A 14,713-nucleotide genomic window follows, 5' to 3' on the forward strand; every position below is an offset into this window, starting at 1 on the left:
GTATGGAATATAATAGCTATGTTATTTTTGAACTCTTATTTTTTTTTAATGACAGAATATTCTTTTGAATATTGTTCCCATCACATGTGTGGGTGTGGTTTTTTGGGAGATTTAGCTGATAAGATGATGTTGGTGAGGAGTGTGGAGCAAACTTTTTGCCAAGAAAAGCTGGGAAACTTTATATTCAGACCAAAGAAAAAGTATACACACTAGATAACTAGAACCTCTGGTTGCTATGGAGCTGCAATTGTGGCAGAGGTAGATTCTAGTGGATCAGATTCTGTGTAAGGAGCTGAACAACCAGATGCAAGTTTTCAAAATGTTTATTGTGTCCAGTCCTATAGTGTCCGGCCTCCAGCAGTCCAAATGCTCCAGGATGATTAGAGGAGCATGCAGTCCAAACCCCATCTAATAAATAAAAAAAACACACAGAACCAAATAAAACCCAGTATGAAAACAGTAAAAACCCATGCAATAAAATCCACTAGAAGGGGTTCAGAAAACATCTCATCTTGGGCTGACTTGGATTTGAACTGAGAGGGTAAATTACTTATCTGAAAGAGGGGTGGGTCGCAACCACACCCCTCTGCTGTTGTTCGTCGCGTCCCCTCTCCACTTTCCAGTTCCATGGTCCACTGGTTCCACTTTGCTGTCCCAGTCATGTGGCCGAGCCCAGACTCTACAATGTCCAATTCCTGGGGCTGGCATGCTTCAAGCACCACAACCGCTGCTGCTGCTGCTGCTGCAAAACACCACACGTGCAGCCTCCGTCCTGGTGCTCCAAAACACCACGCGTGTGGCTCCCATCGCTGGTATTCCAACACTGCTTGTGCAGCTCTTGTGGTGCGCCTCTTTTTTCCTGCTCCAAGTCCAGCTGTTCATCCTTTTTAAAGGATCAAAAACTCCAACCCGCCTTGATCACACACACACCTGTGACTCATCACCAGATTTGCCATGAGCCATTCAAGGGCCCTTGGAGTTTTCGGTTGCACAACCAGGATCAATAAAACAAAAAAGATTTAAAAAACCAAATTGTAAAGGTAGGAAAAAAGAATCACCCCGTTACACAATACTCAGAACATCTTTAAATTAAACAAAAATAAAAAAGATACAAATACAAATTTTTTTTTACGTCCAATAATATCAGTGTCACTTCATGGATCAAATCCCTTCAATGACCTTTCTGTGTGGAGTTTGCATGTTCTCCCCAAGCATGCCCAGGTTTTCTCTGGGCACTCCGACTTCCTTCCACAGTCCACAAACACGCTACCTTGTACTATCCTAGACACTTTAACATTGGGAGTTGGGTCATCTAGACCCACTAGACAGTGCGCTGAACTTTTTTTTTTCAATGATTTGTGATCTTCACTGGTGTCCATGGATTGCATGAAATCTTTCCACCTTTATCCACCTTTGTCATGGTAGGGGGAACACGTCAATGTAAGGGTGGGGTCATCTAAGATAGCACAAGGGTTAAATAGTTACTCTGGAGCAGGGTGGTCAAATATTTTGACTCGTGGGCCACTCAAGATATTATTTTGACTCGTGGGTTATACAATTGGATAGAAGGGCCGGACCAGGAGCAGATGCGTGAATTGAGAAAGAAAAACCATGGAATCTGGATGAAAACATTTGGATGGAAAATGTATTATTTAAAACAAGACTGCTACAGACGCTGAGGTTTCCTGTGACGTCATTTCCGGGTGAGCTATTCCCAGTACTAGTCGTGTCTGACTGCTGTCCTCTTGTTTGGCATTAGCCTGACAACTATTTCTTACTCTAAGGGTTATCTGGGTTAATATTCACATCTAGTACCTTTTATTAGCGAATACACCACTGTTAAACCGCTTGCTGTTCACTTTCTATTTTTGCTAAATAAACCACTTCTCTTTACCTAAACACCGCTAGCCTTAGCTTAGAACCTAGCATGACCACCACTCTTTCCGCCTCTCCTCCTCTCTCCTGCCCCATGTGCCATATGTTTAGTGATGATCCTGCCTCCTTTAGTGAAGATAGCGGTAGGTGTGTTAAGTGTAGTCTTGTGTTAGACTTGGAGGCCAGGCTGGAGCAGTTAGAAGCGTGGCTCCGCACAGTGGAAGCTAAGCCTGCTAGCCAGGTCGTTACTCGTAGCGCGGGCCGCGCTACCAGGGCTAACTTAGCTAACACCCCAGCCCCCTCCCAACAGCCGGGAGACAGCCAGGGGTTTGCACCGGTTGGGAGGAAACATGGTGCTAAACGCAAAAACTTAGAGCACCCGAGACTCCACGTTAGTAATAGGTTCTCCCCCCTCAGCGACACACCCGCTGAACACTCAACTCTGGTTATAGGCTCTTCTGAAGTTAGAAACGTGGAGCTCCCAGCGGCTACAGTCAGGTGTTATCCGGGGGCCAGAGTTGGTGACATCGAGGGGAACCTTAGGATGTTAGCTCAGAGTAAGTCCAGGTTCCGTCGAGTCGTGATTCACGCAGGCGGTAATGATGCCCGACGGAGACAATCAGAGGTGGTTAAGTTAAACGTAGCTTCGGTGTGTAAACTGGCTAAGACGATGTCCGACACTGTAATTTTCTCTGGTCCCCTGCCGAACTTAGTCAGTGATGTAATGTACAGCCGCTTTTCATCATTTAACCGCTGGCTTTCTAGATGGTGCCCAGAAAACGGCGTTGGTTTTGTGGATAACTGGAGCGCGTTTTGGGGGAAGCCCGGTCTCATGCGGAGAGACGGCGTCCATCCCACTCGGGACGGTGCCGCTCTTCTTTCTAGAAACATTTCTGCTAGCCTTAGTCTGTTAACCTGACAATCCAGAGACGAGACCCGGGCGCAGAGCAGCAGTGTAAAACGCTCCTCTGAGCCTCCCTTAGGGTTAGTGCCGGTGCAAAACCCATGCAGGGAAAGTCAAGCAGGTCCGAGCTTTAGCTTATGTGCTGAAAGACAAATGAAAGGAGCGCGTCATAGAATCTTAAAAGTGACAGACAGCAGTACTCACAAGCAGAATTATGATGTAATTAAATGCGGTTTATTAAACATTCGATCCATTTCCTCCAAGTCCCTCTTAGTCAATGAGTTGATCATTGATAACAACCTTAGTCTTTTAGCCTTAACAGAAACTTGGCTTCAACAGGATGACTATGTGAGATTGAATGAAGCAGCCCCCCCCACTTATGCTAACTATCAGAAATCCAGGATTTCAGGGAAAGGAGGTGGTTTGGCAGTAATATCACAGTCTAGCTTACTTCTCAGCCCTAAAGTTAAAAATGCTTATAAGTCATTTGAAAGCATCATATTGTGTTTAAGTCACCCAAACAGGAAAACTTGAAAACCTGTTTTACTCATAATTATTTATCGCCCCCCCGGCCCATATTCAGAATTTTTAACTGAGTTTTCTGACTTCCTATCGACTATTGTCTTACATTCTGATAAAATTATAATATTAGGGGATTTTAATATTCATGTTGATGACCCCAGTGACTGCCTAGGAAAGGCCTTTGCAGCTTTATTAGATGATGTTGGTTTCACCCAAAGTGTGAATGAACCCACTCACTGTCATAAGCACACCCTGGATCTTGTTCTAACCCATGGGATAGAGATCAGCCAGCTGAGTGTCCTTCCTCTTAACCCCATCATTTCTGATCACTTTCTGATTACCTTCCAGTTTACACTGGAACATCCTTCTGCCCCAGTGAATAAGAAACAGCTTAGAAGAACCTTAACTGACCGTTCTGTGTCTGAGTTTAAACACACAGTTCAGCCAGTACTTAGTGATATTCTGAGAAAATACTCTGAGTCCAGCTCCCATAGCATCAGTCCTAGTATAAATGACCACTTTGTTAATGATGCCTTACAAGCCCTCAGGAGTACACTTGATGTTGTTGCCCCCTTGAAACCTAAGTTCGTTAGACAAAACCTAGTAGCACCGTGGTTTAACGCTGAAACTCGTTCTTTTAAACAAGAAACCCGTAAGTTGGAAAGAGAATGGCGCCGCTCCGGTTCAGAGCAGTCTCTGGATATCTGGAAACATAGCCTATTAAATTATAAAAAAGCTCTGCGTAGAGCTAGAAGCCAGTACTATTCAACCTTAATATCAGAGAATGGAAACAACCCAAGATTTCTTTTTAGCACTATTGCTAAATTAACTCGCAGTCAGAGCTCAGTAGAACCACATGTTCCTGTTTCTCTCAGCTCTGATGATTTTCTTACATTTTTCGATAGTAAAATCTCAAATATTAGACATAAGTTAAATCAAGTTATTCCTACTATCAGCCCAGAACAGGCTGAAGCGGTAGAAATGGAGGCATCCATAGAAACCTCTGTAACATTAGACTGCTTCACTGCTGTGGATCAAGCGGAAATAACATCAATTAGTACGTCCTCCAAATCCTCAACGTGTCTGTTAGACCCAATTCCCACTAGACTTTTTAAAGAAACTTTTCCCATAATTAATGATCCCATATTAACAATGATAAATGCCTCTCTGGAAACGGGTTACGTGCCACAGTCTTTTAAATATGCAGTTGTTAAACCTCTTCTGAAAAAGCCCAGTTTGGATCCTAGCATCTTGGCCAACTATAGACCAATATCAAACCTCCCCTTTATTTCTAAAATCCTAGAAAGAGTTGTAGTTAAGCAGCTTTACTGCCACCTACAGGACAACAGCCACTTTGAAGACTTTCAGTCGGGGTTTAGACCCCACCACAGTACGGAAACTGCACTAGTTAGAGTCTCTAATGACTTGTTATTGGCCTCAGAAAAGGGACTACTTTCTATTCTGGTCCTGTTGGACCTCAGTGCAGCCTTTGACACTATCGACCACAGTATTTTACTCCATAGATTAGAGCAGGACATAGGGATCAGAGGATCTGCTCTCCAGTGGTTTAAATCCTATTTGTCCGATAGGTATCAGTTCGTTAATGTAAATGGCCATTCCTCTCAGTGCACTCGAGTCAACTATGGAGTCCCACAGGGCTCAGTCTTGGGACAGATCCTGTTTACGCTTTATATGCTACCCCTAGGAAACATAATCAGGAAACACAGCATTAATTTTCATTGTTATGCCGACGATACGCAGTTGTATTTATCCATGAAGCCTGACCAGAATGACCAGATAGAGAAACTGAACGCCTGCATCAGTGACATCGAGACCTGGATGACAATTAATTACCTCCTCTTGAACCCAGAAAAAACTGAGGTCATTATACTTGGTCCTAAAAACCTCAGAGATACTCTGTCTGCTCAGATAGTCTCCCTGGATGGTATAAGTATAGCCCCTAATTCCACAGTTAGAAACCTTGGGGTTTTACTTGACCAGGATTTATCATTTAAGGCTTACATATCTCAGGCGTGTAGAACTGCCTTTTTTCACCTGCGGAATATTGTTAAGATAAGAAATATACTTTCTAAGAGTGATGCTGAAAAACTCATCCATGCATTTGTTACGTTGAGGCTGGATTACTGTAACTCCTTGTTAGCAGCGTGTCCTAAGAGTTCCTTAAGAAGTATCCAGCTTGTTCAGAACGCAGCAGCAAGATTGTTAGCAGCAACTAGCAGAAGAGATCACATCACTCCTGTGTTGGTTTCGCTCCATTGGCTCCCAGTTGATTCTAGAATCAAGTTCAAGATCCTCCTGTTAACCTATAAGGCCTTACATGGAATGGCCCCGTCCTATATTAAGGACCTCATAGTCCCTTACCATCCAATGAGAACACTTCGCTCGCAAAATGCAGGACTGCTTGTGGTTCCTAGAATTAGTAAAAGTACGGTCGGAGGTAGAGCGTTTAGCCACCAAGCCCCTGTCTTGTGGAATAAACTCCCAGCTCATGTAAGAGAGGCCGACTCAGTTTCTACATTCAAAGTTAGACTGAAAACATTCCTCTTTGGACAGGCCTATTGTCAGGCTAGTTAGTATTTAGAGATTATTTAACTTAATGTTAATTTGTTTAAATTAAACTTAATAATAACTATTTCTTTTAAAAGGCTGCTAGAAGTTGAAGCTGGGGTAACTATGGTGCACTGGGGTTCTGTCCTCTTTTCTTTTCTACTTCTACCCTTCCTCTCCTCTATTCTTGATCATTATTCATCATTTAGTTCTCCATGCCTCTGTCTGGTACAGTGCGATTCATGTATTGTCCCTCTTTTCCTCTCCCCTCCTGGGGAGTGGGAGTGCTTCCAGACTCCTGTTGGCTCATCCGTGCTCCAGTTCCTGACCGTTTACCTCGCCTTCGCTCCCGCTCCTACACCTGGCTGTGGATCCTGCCTCTGGCTCATCTCTGGCTCGTCTCTGCTCTGTACCTGACCGAGTACCTCGTCTCTGCTCCTGCTCCTGTCTGCTCCTGTGGTTCCTGTCTCCGGCTCGACTCGCGCCCTTGACTGTCCCCACAACCACGGCTGGATGAAGCTCGTCTGCTGGACTTTTATATATATATGTAGTTGTAGATTTAGATAAGTTAATTCTTCTCTAAGAGTTCTGGTAAATCGCCTGTCCGTCCTGGGGGAGGATCCCTCCTTCATGTGGGCACCCCAGAGGTTTCTTTGTTTTTTCCGGAATCCGTTTTTTTTGGGAGTTTTTCCTTACCGCGAAGGGGGGTCTAAGGGCAGTGATGCCAGTATAGCATAGTCAGTTTGTTAGTTCATTTTAGTATTTTCCTATTGAACTCTTTGTATTTGTGATCCTTTTAAGTTCATGTATGTTTTAATGTTAACTCAGATTGACCTTATCTGAAAACAGTTGTGTTTCTTCATCTGCTTCCATCCCCAGCAAGGATGAGGTGGTTTTACGACACACTGTCCTGAGCTGATAAGGGATACTGTTTGAACTTAGAATCCACCAAACGGATCATTATACGACACCCCCTAATGAACTTTTTCTCTTTGTCTTGAAATTGTTACCTCCTTCTTCTTATGTGCATGAGAAACTTGATTCTTGTTGTGGTTTGTTGTTTATAATTGTGTTTTTCTTTAATGTCTAGATGCATTTATCTGACACTTTAAAACTTTAAACTTCTTTTGTCTTTCTTGTATTGTAAAGCCCTATAATAAAGTTTTATTACCTCATGATCCTTTTAGTGAAATAAATAAACACTGTTTATGAAATTGAAAATGACCAAATAACTCTCTCTGTGGTTTTCAAAGACAAGAAGTCAGGAAAAAATATGCTGATACATTAAAAAGATAAGCAAATACATAATGGATCATCTCCCGTCATAGACTTTGAGAGCTGCAGCTCCTCACACGTCTCACAGTTTGCGCTAAAACTGAGCAGCCGTGTCCTACACGTCTGTTTCTCATCCTGTAACAATGAAAAAAACACATTTCTATGTCTTCTGCTGCAGCTACGCATCAGTACAGAGTTCCCTCGTTTATTGCAGAACTTACGTTCTAAAAATAACCTGTGATTGGAGTATGCTTACAGGCAGTAAAACTCCTCACTGCACTCTTTATACACTTTTCTCAGACAGACATGAACATTTTCACACTTTTTTCTTGTTTACATTCTCAAAGTTCAAACTTAGAAATTAGTTCCAGGATCTTTTAATGAAAACAAAGATATTGATCGCGATCAAAGATTTCTGTAAATCTGAAGAGTTCCGTGTTTCTGTACAGGAGACATGGCACAGAGGAGATTGATTGACAGGCTCTTTAGCCAATCAGGACACAGAACAGGGTGCGCTTTTTAAAAAAAGAAGCATAATCGCTCTAAAAGAATGAGCTAAACCGGGAAAGATGAACTGTGATGTAGAAAGGGAGAACTGTCTTCTATTCAGGAGTCCAAATCCAAGTATAGGAATTTAGGGGCTGGAACTCCCATCATTCAGGCTTCAATTATCATCCTGAAATCCTTAAGGGAACTAATTTTCTTTAAAGCAATTTTAGTGGCTTTCTATGGATTTTCAAAGTTTATTGTGACACTTTTTTTTTTTTTTTTCCACACAGAAGTTAAATTCCCTGTGTAAAGTTGGATAAAGAATTATTGGTGGTGGGGAGACCAGGGTTGGTAAACTTCTAGATATTGTATTTTGACATAATTGTTTTTTTCTCCTGTTTTTTTTTTTTTTTTACTCCTCATGGGATGATGATGCAACACCTCTCTGAGGCACCGCTTTTTCCATTTAGCAAAACCCAATGATTGGACGCTGTGAGACAAAGAGGATAAGAAATAATACTAATAATAATACGCTTACACCATATGAGATCTGACAGCCAGTTGGGAATATTAGTCAAACCTCTGAAGCATGCACCTTTCAAATAAAACCGGAGGGAGACAGGCTGAAAGAAAAGAGGAGGGAAAGTGGGAGAATGGGAGAGTTTATGATGCATTAAGATGATCCAAGAGCAATATCCATTTATTCTCATGAGGTGACAAACCTGTGCCTGTTGTCTTTATCAACCTCCACCCTCCACAGCAATCTCTTCTCTTTTTTTTTTTCTTTTGTTACCCACCTTTAAAGGCAGAGCTCATGCGAAAGAAATGATCTATTGCTAATGGCAAACAGAGGAAACACAATGGAGACTGATTTGTAATAAAACCAGGCAGCATTTTCACAAACATAAAATCTCTGAGGCTGTTTTACATCAGGGATGGAAACTGTTTGAGCTTCAAACCACACAGATAGAATATGAATTGGCTTATACTGCAAGGTAAAAGCCAAAATTTTAATCTTGCATTTCGTCCTTATTGATTTCTTAAATGAATGCTGTTACATTACCTATGAGTGAAGGCATTATAAAAAGACTGATATTTTGTGTACATTTTGGTTATTTGAATAGCAATGTGTATTTATTTTGGACAGTAACAGCTCTGAGCATCCTATTCACCCTTTGTGCTTAGTTTTTATTTATAATTTTCCCAAAGGTTTTACTTTTTAAGTTTCTTAATTGCTACGTATTTCCATTTTCCATCTTCGACTCTTACCAGACGGCAAAAACGTAATCTGTAGAAAGTAAAAAGATTCTTATTCAAGGAAAACATGTCTTATTTTCTGTCTTGAAAGAAAATAATCTTATCAAGAAGGGTTTTTAATAGCAGCGAAGTTTTAGGTTAAGAAAGCATCTTACGGACTAGAAATTATTTTTCTTAAAATAGGAAATATTGGAAAGACATTTTTCCAAACCAAATTAGTTTTTTGCTAATTTTGAAAAAAAAAAAAAATCTTCCAACGGGGTGCGTGTCCTGTTTTTTTAGTGGATCTATTTTGATTAAAAAAAATAAAAAATAATAATAATAATTTTTAAGGTGAGTGAATATAAGTAAGGGGTCTTTCTTTTGTTTCTTTTTTTGTGTGACGTTGTCGGAATAGTTTCTAAGTATCTCACTGAAATGAAAATGTCCTGTTAACATTTAAGGTCGAAGTACTGCCCATAAATGTTAGTTGAAGTAGTTGACTTCAGATAGGCAACTTCAAGGATTAAATTGGGACTCCAGGTTGATTTGTCAGCATCTGTGATGAAATAACTCCATTCATTGGTGGTAAAACATTGTGAGTTAAATGAAAAGCAAAAGATTAAAAACTCTCTGCATTGAGCTCCATCATTGTCTCAATGGTACAGATAAGTTCTAGCTAAACAAATCAGAGCCTCTTCAGAGAAAAGGAGAGGCCGTATGGCACTTGTAAGGGAAAGCGAGTTTAAAAGATAAATCTCTGCAAGCACAGTTGGTTCAAATGAATGCTGTGACAGATTGACTGATTGGCTTCTAGTAGCATCATGCATCATCTTTAGACAGCAAGGTTTAACTGATTTACTGTGTGTATATGTTCAAAACCACACCTTCTAAAAGATTAGCTGTCATAACCACACATGGTTGTATTAATATCAGCATCTCACTGCTTCTTAACAGAGTGGTTGGGAAGCTTAACCTTGTGCTGAAAAGTTAATAAAGTAAAAGGAGGAACAAAGAACCGATCAGTGTTATGTGCATGAGTCCATTAACCATCACATCCACTTACTGTATCACTGCCTAAAAAAATGTATTTTGTTGTTGTTAAAATGTCCCTTTCTAAAGAATTCTACCTCAAAATACATAAATGTTGTTTATTTAGTTTTAAGAACACATTATGCTTTTGCTTAGACTAAAAAACTACAGTCTAGATTTTAATTTTAGAATATATAAAGATGTAACTATTAAAGACCTGACTGCGGATGCATTTTGAATTTAAAATGTAACAACAAAACTGACAGATCCATTTAACATGAAAATGATAACCATTAAGATGGCTACCCTTATTTAGTTAAAATATGATAGATTGTTGTCATATGAGAAGTCCTTGACTACAAGATCAAAGTACAGCGAATATTATAGGAGGCTTACTGCTACATGTGGTATTTAGCCGAATCCAAATTCATTCCCTACCCATTCGGCTTCTCCCTACCCCTACAGTTAGCCATTCAAGTGGAGAGAGATGGAAAAATTGTGTTTGTAAATCCAGACGTCACTACCACTCGATGACGTCATGAACAGTCGCTGGTTTTCTACGTTAGCACATAGCTGCCAGCGCTTGGATAATACATAACAACGTCGGTTTTACAACTTAAAAAGGTCGTGCAAAATGAAAAAGTCATCATTTACATTTAAATGTAAACTTCAGAGCACACCCACATAAAGAAATGTGTTTCTCCTCCACGTCACAAGCGCGACCCGGATCACCCTGTTGGCAGAGGGATAGCCAACCCTAAGTCGCTATGGCTCTTCCTTTAAAAAAATGTTCGGACACCACTACAGCTGTAACCCTTGTGCTATCTTAGATGACTCCATCCTTACTTTGATGTGTTCTTTATACCATGAAAAAGCTGGATAAAGGTGGAAAGATTTCATGTAATCCATGGACACCAGTGAAGATCACAAATCATTGAAGACAAAAGGTTCAGCACACTGTCTAGTGGGGTCTGGCCACTGAGCTGGCCAGACACCTTGTGGTTAGAGTGTCCGCCCTGTGCTCGTGGGTTCAAACCCAGGCCGAGTCATACCAAAGACTTTAACATTGGGAGTTGGGTTATCTAGTCCCACTAGGGTTCCATTTTTAAAGTGCCTAGGGTAGCACAAGGGTTACAGACCCCAACAATAGGAGCAATAGGGAGGAGCCAGAGGGCTAGGGAAGCAATTCAGATTCTGCTTACTGTTGCAAATGGTCATTTAGATGAAACAAAGTAGATGGAGCACAACATGATTCACAGGACCAAAAAAATGCAGGACTGTCCATTTACTGTAAAGCGGAGGTAATAGCAGAATTTGTCTTTTATTTTATTTTATTTTTTTGTTTCCTTTGCTTTTGTTTTTACAGAAAAAGCTGTATTCTGTGTCAAGAAAAATATCTAAAAAAATTAAGTAAAAAAAAAAATAGCAGAATTATGAATCAGATAGTGGATATTACTGCTGAAAAAAATGTTTTTGTCTTTGTTTTTCTTTTTACTCCAGGAATTGTACTTGAATAGCGTAAAATATGGTATAGAACTGTCACAGTTAATAAAATATTCTGTTTTTGTTTTTTTGTTTTTTTTTCCTAAACTGCATGAGTCAGCAAATGTTAATAATGTATGCCAGTGTCAGATGCACATCACATTCTGACTGTTTAAGAATTAACTACTGTAGTAGTATAGCCCACAATGTGATGTCCACATGTGGACGCCATGTCTTAGGAGGTTAAAGTGTCAAAATGCTGTTCGAAAAGTTAACGTCTCAATTAAAAACGACCCCCCACAACTATTGCACAAGGGCACATCTTAAGATGTAGGCTTAAGGGTCAAATTGGATCTTGTCAATTATCTGTTGGAAAAAGAAACCTGAAATATCAAATAACTTCTAGTTTGTTTTTGGCCAAAAAAAAAAAGCACACTGAAAAATCTCCCCTTTTTAGAAGATGAATGATTTGAGTAAAAATCGACAGTGCTTGTGATTCCTGCCATTAAAGCCCACTGCTTCAAAACCAGTTGTGTGCTTTTCACATGTAAAATATATTTTCTGCACCAGACGAATATGCAATCAGATGTCAATATTTATCTTGAGGGCAGGAATTGAAGCAGCAGTTGCTCTTCCAGCTCTGACGTAGCTGTCAGAGCTGGATCATAGATGTGAACTGTTTTTTAGAAACGTGTGGCAGACGGTGACGGGGCCACTCTCTCATCTGCGTGCTACACTAGCACCAGGCTGCAGCGAGTGCTTGCATCAGCACTACCACAACCTGTCTGCAGCGAAGCAATATATTCTCTCCCCCGTGAAAAATGAGCAACTGTTATCTCAAGTTGTAATTCATGTCATAAAAAATGAGGTGGTTGTACCTCACTGGCTTTAACAACTGTCCACATATCATTTAGTTTGAGGGTTCAAATCCCATTGGCTTATCAGTCAATGTGTCCTTGGGGTAAATTGGAAAAAAATCCCTATTAATAGAAATTTAAAAAAGTAAAAGTTAGCCAAATTTACAGGCAAGCCTCATTCTGCACTTAAGCCTCAGTGTCTTTATCATGGGTTTAATGACTTAATAAAGGCACAACGACACTTCCAGAAGAAGCTAATTAACTGTCCTCTGCAGTACGTCAAACAGGTTAAGGTGAATGCCACTGGAGGATGATGAAGTATTTAACTCACAATGTGACCCTGTTGTGTCGGACATAAGGTTTTTGAAAGCGTGGAGCGTTGACACCTGTCAGGGGACGGGGCACCTGCAACACTAGCATCTGTCTGTGGTGCACGCACACCACCGTGTGAAGAAAAGGACTGCTTTTGGACAAAAAAAAACACAGATGCTCTGCGCTCGCTGTTCTCTGACTCACAGCACCTGTCCTTTCTTGTCTGTGGTGTTAAAGTCCGTGGCCTCTGAGGTGCCGCAGCAGATGGGAACTGATTCCCAAGCTCACCTTCTGACACCCCTCCTGTGTACTCATTTACCCTGTGGGCACCTCTGCCTACATTAGCATTCAATTACCACACGATTGCTAAAACTTTTTTAGCTCACCGAGAAGCTGCAAGTTTCAAATGTTCTTGTTGATCCCCGAATATTAAGAATGGACTTTTTTATTTATTTAAATAGAACTGTTTGACTTATGTCCCCTTCCACACTTTTATTTATTATTGTTCAGCACGATTTCATTATATTTCTGGGTAGAGCCTACTAAATGCACGATCGGAGAAAAGAGAAAATTCAAACAACTGGACTCTGTGGAAACCTCTTACACTGTTTTCCACAAAAAATAAATAAATAAAATTACACTCTTTTCAGTTGGCCAAACCATGCAGACCTTTCAGAAAGCATCAAAACAAGTTCATCATTCTGGTATATTCCTTTAAAAAATAAAATAAAAACATCAAATAAAATGTGGTTCTCAGTAGACTCCGTGCAAGAAAGCAAAGTTTCCTTCAAATGAGAAGTTCCACAGCTGTCAAAGTTCCCTCAAAGTCAAAGTTTTCTTGGCAAGAGGAGAAGAAGTACGATGGAGTCACAGTGTTACGACCTAGAACTCACTTTCAATGTTTGATGCGAGCATAAAGCACCCCCTACTTTCTCTTTTTAATATTCTACCTTGGTTGGGGGTGTGAGCTAATTATCTAAAAACAATAACATGGTTATTTATATATTTCTGGTAATGTGCAAATTTTCTATACAAGAATGTTTTATCTGTACTCCTCTTTTTTATTTGTTTTCCTGGAGTCTTTTTTTTTTATATCCAATTGCATTTTTTCATTGATCCTCCAGGTACTTATGTTGGAACTAAACTTTGGTGTCAAAACAAAACAAGTCATGCAGCCCCAGTTTTTTTGTGTTTGTTTTTTTTTTGCTGAGGCTGCACAGGACTGCAGTACAGTAGTGATGGGTGTCATGCAGCTCAATAAAGAGCTGTGATCCTACCAAAAAGACATTGTTTTTGATTAATAAGTACTTCAAAGTGACTTAAAGGTTTTTGGGCTGTTATCTGGGCCTTTTCAAAGACTGTAAATCAGAACTTTCTTTAATTTGTTCTCTTTATGCTAGTTACAACAATGCAAACACTCTATCCATCTTTCAGACTTTGCAAAATCATCTGTTAATCCAATATATATATATATATATATATATATATATATATATATATATATATATATATATATATATATATATATATATATATATATATATATATATATATATATATATATATATTTATTATTAATTCAGACTGTTTTTCTTGCAAGCTATCTTTTATAATTCTCTTCATTTTGACCCACTACTGAGGGAGATCTTAATTTTATTTTGAAAATCGTAACTAAGCACCACCATTTGAAGCAGAGACAACCACTACTATGTCCAAATCATGTCGGTCCGTCCGTCCGTCCGTCCGTCCGTCCGTCCGTCTGTCTGTCTACAATAAGCACAGATGCTACTAGAGTTTTGAAGTTACTGCAGCTCTACAAACCTACAGACCATGAGACCATGAGAGGCCGCCTGAGAGTATGGAAGTACATGAGAGAGAGTATACTGTTGTGTGAGTAAGACTAGAGTAAGAGTATTGGTATGTGTGTGAAAGTATGATGGTATCTGTGAGTATGAAGTTTGAATTATCTCTCAGGCGGCCTCTCACACTCTACTCTGTTATTGTTAGCTTTGTTTTTTTCTTCTTACCACATTACAAACCAAAAATTACTGAATGAAGGAAAACACATTTTATTCTGATACACATAAAGAATTGGAGGAACAAATGTGAAGAGAAGCTATTAAGAGATTTTTCTAGTTTGCTCTCTGTTTCACCTTTAATC

The 14,713-nt window shown here is 39.9% G+C and overlaps 1 long non-coding RNA gene across 1 annotated transcript; it reads right to left on the minus strand.

Moving 5' to 3' along the window:
- Positions 1-307: 307 nt before the first annotated feature.
- On the minus strand, positions 308-863 carry LOC105354956 (uncharacterized). The gene is made up of 2 exons (XR_909460.3): positions 551-863; positions 308-408 (listed from the first exon to the last, which is right to left on the minus strand). It is a non-coding gene; the product is annotated as an uncharacterized LOC105354956 (long non-coding RNA).
- Between the last annotated feature and the right edge of the window lie 13,850 nt (positions 864-14,713).

This window comes from Oryzias latipes, chromosome 10, assembly GCF_053564925.1.
Source record: "Oryzias latipes strain Hd-rR chromosome 10, Olatipes_Hd-rR_3.1".
Classification (NCBI taxonomy): Eukaryota; Metazoa; Chordata; class Actinopteri; order Beloniformes; family Adrianichthyidae; genus Oryzias; species Oryzias latipes.